This window comes from Silene latifolia, chromosome Y (assembly GCF_048544455.1).
Source record: "Silene latifolia isolate original U9 population chromosome Y, ASM4854445v1, whole genome shotgun sequence".
In the NCBI taxonomy this organism is placed as follows: domain Eukaryota; kingdom Viridiplantae; phylum Streptophyta; class Magnoliopsida; order Caryophyllales; family Caryophyllaceae; genus Silene; species Silene latifolia.
The window spans coordinates 403,978,603-403,986,969 of NC_133538.1; the positions used below are offsets into that span (position 1 = coordinate 403,978,603).

The window sequence follows — 8,367 nt, forward strand, 5'->3', positions numbered from 1 at the left end:
AACCCAGATTGTGACACCCTAAGACATAGCTTTTTGCAATTGAAAATCCTACATCAATACCCGTCCCTTGGGATCCGACCTTTACTTACCTCTTTTCTAATAGTAGTTTGTGAAGTTATAAATATTGTTTTGGTTGGTAGCTTTTGACGACGAGTTTTAACCGGATAAAAAATGGCGCCGTTGCCGGGGACGGTGTTCAATTGATTTTATTTTCATTAATTGTTTTTAGTTGTGTCTTTCTTTACCTTGGGGAAGTTAATCTCCTCAAGGTTGTTCAAATTGTTTTCGAGTTGTTTGATATTTTGTATGACTAGGAGATCACAAGGTAATTTATTACCTATTGATTTCGAGATTGAAAGGGCCTTAACCAACAATAGAAGATTTGCTAGAGGTACTTCGAGAGTTGTAGGTATTGGTGAGATTGTGGACATTCAACCAAATAACATTGAGTTTATCAACCCTTTTGCAAGAGAAGGAGGGGATAACCCAATTCAAAACCCACCACAAAATTAACCTACAATGCCTAAATTTTCATCACATTCCGTACCAACCAAGGAGAACCTACCAAACAGTACTCCTACCCCCACCACATTTAACCTGTAATTTCATTGCCAAATCCACATTCATACAATTAGTTGAGAGAAGTCAATTTGGAGGGATGCCTAATGAAGACCCTTATTCACATATGGAGACTTTTTGTGACTATTGTGATACAATTTCTCAAACCGGAGTTACTCAAGACCAAATCCGATGGGTATTGTTTCCTTTTTCTTTGATCGATACCGCAAAGAAATGGTTGAAGAGCCTAGACAAGGCTACTCTTGGTATTGATTCATGGAAGAAGTTATCACTTGCCATCTACAAGAAATTCTACCCTCCGGAGAAGACTAATATGTTGAGAGCCCAAATCACCGGGTTCAAGCAAAGGGATGAGGAATCATTATATGAAGCATGGGTGAGATTTAAGGACACTTGTCATTCTTGTCCACACCATGGACTTAGTGAGTGGTTCCTTGTGCAACAATATTGGAACGGCCTATATGAAGACTCCCACAATATTCTTAATATGGGATCCAATGGGATGTTTACCGAAGTTGATGACAATCAAACATGGGCCAAAATCGAAGAGATAGCGGTTCATAATTCCCAATATAGTAGGCCTCGAAAGGCCACAAGAGGAGGAAAGCATGAGGTAGATTCCATCACTCAATTGGGTGCTCATATCGACACCATCAATTTGAAGTTTGAGAAGGTCATGGCTAAGCTTGACGAAGCTTTCAAATCACCCAAACAATGTTATGGTGGCATCATCCTCAATTCCAAGTGGAGTATGTGAAAGTTGTGAAACCTTGGGACATAATCAAAGCGAATGTAGGGGAACAAATGAACAAGTTAATGCTTTACAAGCATACAAGAGTGGCACCCCTTATTCCAACTACTATAATGAGAACACCAAATTCCATCCAAATCATTCATACAAGAGCCAAAATGTCAAAAACCCCCAACCCACATATACCCCACCTCCAATGAGAAACCAAGCTCAAAGACCCTTTTTCAACCAAAGCCAAGGTTACCAAAATCAACCTTCCTACAACTAATCAAATCACCAAAGCTTTGGCGTTCAAAAACCGGTCCTCCACATGCAAAAGAACCAAAAAGAATTCTTCACCCAAATGCAAAAAGATGGCCAAGATAAAGAGATCACCATCAACAGCATTCTTGCCCACACCAAAATGTTAGAGACTCAAATGACTCAATTAGCATCTTCTAGCTCTCGAAGACAAAAGGGGTAATTACCGCCTCAAGGTAATCCCTCGAGACATGAGACGGTTAGTGCCATCCATTTGAGAAGTGGTACAAGATATGAGGGGCCAAAGAGGCCAATTGATGAAGATATTGTGGATGTTAGTGACAAGCAAAGAGTTATGGAGATGATGTGAATTTTGGCGGAAGCGGAAGACATTTTTGTAGGGTTGTTTTTGTGTTTTGAAATAAAGGGGATATTTGTTTCAAGATCAATGAAGACCTCGAAAACAATGGGATATTTGTCGTAGCTAGACCTATAGCTACGCCAATGGGTGAATTGTTTGATACTCGTCAAACAATCCGACTTAAACTTAGGATCACGTCCCTCGTTCAAGCAAGGTGCGAAATCGCGTTTCGACCTCTTAAGCCAAATCACTCGTGTAACAACACAAGAAGACAAGACAAGTTTTAGAGAATACTCTCAAGTTTTTACTTCAAAATTGGATGATCAACAAATGAGGACTACAAGCCTTTATATAGGCCGAAATTCCTTGGGCACCAAGGCTAGCCTTTAATGCCTTGTGGTGAGTTCTAGGCTATGTAGGAGAACTAGGTAAGACTAAGACAAAAACTAGGCAAGACTTTGTAGAAAACTAGGCTATGACAAAAACTAGGCTATGACTTTGTAGAAAACTAGGCTATGACAAAAACTAGGTGAGCTTTATTCAATGCCCTTGGACTAGCCCATTTTCGAGGTTGGACCTTGCTCCACACGGCTCCATTGGCGGGTGATCATGCATTTTTCCCGATTATGATTTGAACCGATCCATGCTTGGTGAGCCGGGTTGCCTTGGTCGCTTGTTTCGAGAATTATTTCATCGAGGTGATTCGTATTCACATCAATCTTTTGATGTGAATTTTGGCGGAAGCGGAAGACATTTTTGTAGGGTTGTTTTTGTGTTTTGAAATAAAGGGGATATTTGTTTCAAGATCAATGAAGACCTCGAAAACAATGGGATATTTGTCGTAGCTAGACCTATAGCTACGCCAATGGGTGAATTGTTTGATACGCGTCAAACAATCCGACTTAAACTTAGGATCACGTCCCTCGTTCAAGCAAGGTGCGAAATCGCGTTTCGACCTCTTAAGCCAAATCACTCGTGTAACAACACAAGAAGACAAGACAAGTTTTAGAGAATACTCTCAAGTTTTTACTTCAAAATTGGATGATCAACAAATGAGGACTACAAGCCTTTATATAGGCCGAAATTCCTTGGGCACCAAGGCTAGCCTTTAATGCCTTGTGGTGAGTTCTAGGCTATGTAGGAGAACTAGGTAAGACTAAGACAAAAACTAGGCAAGACTTTGTAGAAAACTAGGCTATGACAAAAACTAGGCTATGACTTTGTAGAAAACTAGGCTATGACAAAAACTAGGTGAGCTTTATTCAATGCCCTTGGACTAGCCCATTTTCGAGGTTGGACCTTGCTCCACACGGCTCCATTGGCGGGTGATCATGCATTTTTCCCGATTATGATTTGAACCGATCCATGCTTGGTGAGCCGGGTTGCCTTGGTCGCTTGTTTCGAGAATTATTTCATCGAGGTGATTCGTATTCACATCAGGAGAACTCTAAGGAGGTAGATCCTACCACCAATGAAATTTCAAAGCAGAAGAATGAAGAGAAGGCTTAGGAAAAAGATCCTATTGTGATTTGACTTCCATTCCCAAGTCGCCAAGCTAAGCCGAAGCTTGATGACTAACTTGGAAAGTTCATGAAAATTGTGAAGAACTTAGAATTCTCAATCCCATTCACGGAATTGATCAATCATGTTCCGGCTTATGCAAAGTACATGAAAGATATTCTTACCAAGAATAAGTCCATCCGAAAGTTGGAGACTATTGCCTTTACCAAAGTGAGTAGTGCTATTCTTCAAGGGAGTTCCCCTCCAAAGCTCAAAGATCCGGGAAGTTTTTCTATTCCATGTACCATTGGCGACACTACAATTAACAAAGCATTATGTGACCTTGGAGCAAGTGTAAGTGTCATGCCATACTCGGTATGTAAGAGGCTAGGAATGGGAGAGCTCAAATGCACCAACATCACTCTTCAAATGGCAGATCGATCAACAAAGGTACCTTTAGGGGTATGGGAGGATGTGCCCGAGAGAATTGGCAAATTCTTCATCCCGGTAGACTTTGTCATTGTAGACATGGAAGAGGATTCCAACATTTCTATCATTTTAGGAAGACCTTTCTTGCATACCGCCGGAGCGGTAATCGATGTGAACCATGGAGAGCTCACACTTGAGGTAGGGGACGAGATAATTGAAGGATTCATTAATCTCTTATTAGACTCTTCTAATAACTAAGTGTTTATAAGTTTAGTGATAAACTAAAAGGAACTTATGCATGCATAACAAAATTAGAAAGTAAGAAGAAAAACGATTATTCTTACATTGAGGGCCGAAATTGGTTTATACTAATTTGGTCTCCTACCAAATTAGTCTTCTTAAAGAATAATCCAAATGTCCCAAAAAACCCTAGATCTAATAGCAAGATCCACTCCTTAAGGATTTGTACCAAGGAAATCCTTCTTAATACAAATATTAATTTGGTTACTAGAAATTAATGTTTATGTCCTTAAAATAAAAATATTATGAGATTACTACTTCTATAGTAATATGTAAATAATATTAGAGATTTATGTGAGTTTATTATTTTGTTTAACAACAAAACTAGAGAGATAAGTTTTTCTTAAAATGTAAACAAATTAGAATGAATTAGTGTCAAATGAAAATACACTCCTTAAGTGTGTATAGAGGAGGCCACCGGTTTTGGCATGGGTAGAGTGCCCAATGGTTTTGCATTTTTCTCTTCTCAAGAGTGTAGGTATGCATACCTATGATTAGTAGGTAATCATCATGTTACCCACTAATTAAAATAATTAAAGCACAAATCAACCCTCCCCCCCCCTTCATTTACACGGCACCCTCAACATTATAAGGGTCCATTTTAAGTTTGTCAATATGTTAATTTATATTGTGTGACAATTGGACATGTTACTAGACATGTAGTTTAAATAATACATTTGTAACTTATTAAAAATCATTATATAAAAGAAATAAATCACACAAAAAAATAACTTAGTAATTCACAATTACAATTACTTAAAATGGGTCATAGAATTATAAATCACAACTACTTGTATTTATAATAAACAATTCATTCTTATTTCAATTGTTTCATAAACAATAAATAAACCTTAAGTAATAAAACAATTCAATTACTTAGTACGAATCTTATTTAATCGAATTGCAATAACATACGTATTATTACACACAAAATCATTTGTTCAAATTTAAGGAATTAATTAACTTGTATCGTCATACAATTAATTAATTAGTCAATTAAGAATGTTTCCCTAGAGGTATGACCTTAATGGATCAACTGATTACCACCGTCATACGACAGTAATTTCAAACTCTATTCAGCCAATCATTACCGATTAATGTGGATCAGTTGACAATAAAATGTTACAATCCCTTATGTATTCTTAATATGATATTTAAACATGTGATCGCATTATTGTCGAGGACACATACTCCAACAACAATCACTTTCAATCTTGACAAAACAATGAGAGCTCCCCGACTACGTGAGCCATGTTTCACGGTCGATCATTATAGCTGAGAAAGTGATAGGAAGAAGTTGGAATCTTTATGCAAAGATCAAGCCATGGGTAGAGAAACATCACCCATATAGAAGAAGAAAGTGGATGACCTTCAAGTAGCTCTATTCGGAGAGCAAGGAATTTTCAACAACAATGAGAGCTTGAATAGCTCACCCATCATGACAAGTAATGAAGAAGGCCTCATTGCCAAGAAAGAGGAGTTGCCCTTATCAACTCATGAAATCATTGGGGAACAAGCTAGTGAAGTTTGCGGTCTATGGGACGATGAATTTGAAGGATTGGTCAATCCTTATATTGGAAATGCTATGACCTTATACCAAGGCTTTGTGGATCCTTGTCATCACTATGACTTGGATGAATACAATAATTAAGAGAACAATGTGGAAAGGTCTACCCAAGACCTCTATCATGAAAATGAGCAAGCCTTCGACTATTTCTACAAGGTGTTGAGCAACATCAACAAAACCTTGGCTTTGCCCCCTTAACATCTCATCCAAGAATGAGAGTTTGGTGGAGTCCTCCCTAAACCACCATTTGTAAATACTCTAAGCCCTTAACTCGCATTTTATTTCCTTTATTGCATTTTTGTCATTTTTGGATTTGCATTTTTGTGCTTTGATCAAGATTTCCGACATGAGAGCAAGTAAGGGAGGTATTTTAACATGTTTTGATGTGTAGTGTTTGATCAACTATGGGGATTGAAAATGCCTAGGCTAACCAAGCCTTTGTAGTGCACCCACAACATTTAACAAAGGAAAAGAAGGAAGAATTACATGGGAAAAGGAATCCCCACGAGCGGACCTGAGCTCGTGGGAGCTGGAAAGGATCTGAGCATCCCCAGCTGGCATCCAAGCGTCCCCAATGGAATTCGAGCATCCCCAGTGATGCGTGTCTTTTATATGATGTTTTACATCCCATTTTACACGCATTTCAGAGCTCATTTGTGTAGTTTAAGCTGCCATTTCTCCCTATTTCCGTCTACTTCCGTATTTTTGTACATTATTGCGAAAATGTGAAGAATCCAGTGAAATCGAGCTAAATCCGTCCCCGAGTATCTTGCATTGCATTTGACGTGAAGTATTCGCTTAAGGAACGAGCTTGGTGCGCAATTCAAGGCCCAAAAGACAAATCCACAAGATTATAGAAGTCAAGTAGTAGCTCAAGCAGTCGATCGACCACTGCCATCAGTCGATCGACCAACCTGCGGGTTCCGTAAGCTACTGTATACTGAAGACCGGTCGATCGACCAGTCCTAGCAGTCGATCGACCAAACTGCTATTCCAGACGAGAATTAAAAGACCGAGGAAGCGCAAGCCCATTGAGTTTAGGTTTTGGAAATAAAAGTTACGTATGTTTGCTATATAACGTATCTTAGAACACCAGTTTTAGGGATCCGATTTTTATCAAGTTTTTACATTAAGTTTTACACAGTAACATTGAGTTTTATTAGGGTTTGGAATATTGTTTAGCATTGGAATTTTCGCTCTTGTTCTTAATCGTTCTTCGGCTATTCTCGGTATTCTTCTGCACTATTTCAATTCACTTCTATTTCGTTATTAGTATAGAATTGCTAGTTAGATTCCCGAAACCATTTTATTGTTGTATGTTAATTGTTTGTCCTACCGCTTTAATTATGAATTCAGTACTTTTATGCCCTAGTATTATTGTTGTTATCACCTTCAGCATGAGTAGCTAAATAGTTTGTGCTAGGATGTAGGGGAATTATGGCGTAGGCGGCGTAGTATTAAATTGACTGATAGATAAACTTGTCGATCGACTGCCTTACCCGGTCGATCGACTGACCACGTGAGGTTATCTTTCATTATAATTGATTTTAATGATGCATTTAACGAATCGAATGCATGCGACCAGTTAGATGCTTAATTTATGACTGACCCATTAGATCGAAAGATAGGGAAAGTTGTTAGATCACCAATTAAGATGACTAAACTGTGCTGAGATCGAAAGATAAGTAGAGTTTAGACCGTTAGTCACTTTTCAGGACGAGAGTCAGTATTAGTGATATTAGGGACCTATAGCGAGATCGAAAGATGCTATTTGTTAAGAGTGGACCGAGAGGACCTCTTGTTTCCCGCCTCACTTGTGTTCGATTTAGACCTGTTTAGTATCCTGCCGCCGAAGCTATAATGAACCGACCATCCTAGTACCTCCTTTTATATTTCATTTCATCTATTTGCTTAGTTTACTTTATTTTATCGCTCATTAGCTATAGACCAATCCAATCAAACCCCCCCCCCCCCACCTTATTGTTACCTTAGACTGAATTTAAACAACTAGAATTTACATCTGCCTCTCTGTGGTTCAACCCGACTGCTGCTAGCTATAGCTGTAGTTGGAAATTATAAATTTATTTTTGACACCTCACGACGGGTATTAAATTTTGGCGCCATTGCCGGGGAGGCAATAGTTCTAATTTTAGTTGTTTTATTTTTAGTCTTTCTTAGTTTAAGGGACTTCTGTTCCTTAAACTTTTCTTATATTCTTTTTGTAGTTTCTTCTTATGCGCAGGTCACAAGGTGGTGAACTAGTACCATTCAATGCTGAGATTGAGAAATCTTTGCGCGAGTTGAGACGATCACAAAGGGTATTACCGACAGAGGAAGAGCTGAGTACTCTGTCAAGCTATTACGAGAACGAGTTGTTCGAGGAAGACCCACACTCTTCACCCGTTTCCACTTCTTCAGCCGAGACAGTCACTTCTCCAGAAATTCCAGTCATGGTTGAGGAAGCGAGTATAGCTAGTCATTCTGAGCCGACAGCTGCAAATTTATATAAGGGGTTCAAATTACCAGGAGATGACAGGAAGTTCGAACCAAAGCCTTCATACATTAATATGATTGAGAGAAACCAGTTCGGGGGAGCTGCAAATGAAGATGCAGCTAAGCATATGGAGACATTTATTGATT

General features: G+C 38.8%; 1 non-coding gene across 1 annotated transcript; it reads right to left on the bottom strand.

The window, feature by feature from the left end:
- Positions 1 to 892: 892 nt before the first annotated feature.
- On the bottom strand, positions 893 to 999 carry LOC141636085 (small nucleolar RNA R71). Its single transcript, XR_012540722.1, has one exon. It is a non-coding gene; the product is annotated as a small nucleolar RNA R71 (small nucleolar RNA).
- Between the last annotated feature and the right edge of the window lie 7,368 nt (positions 1,000 to 8,367).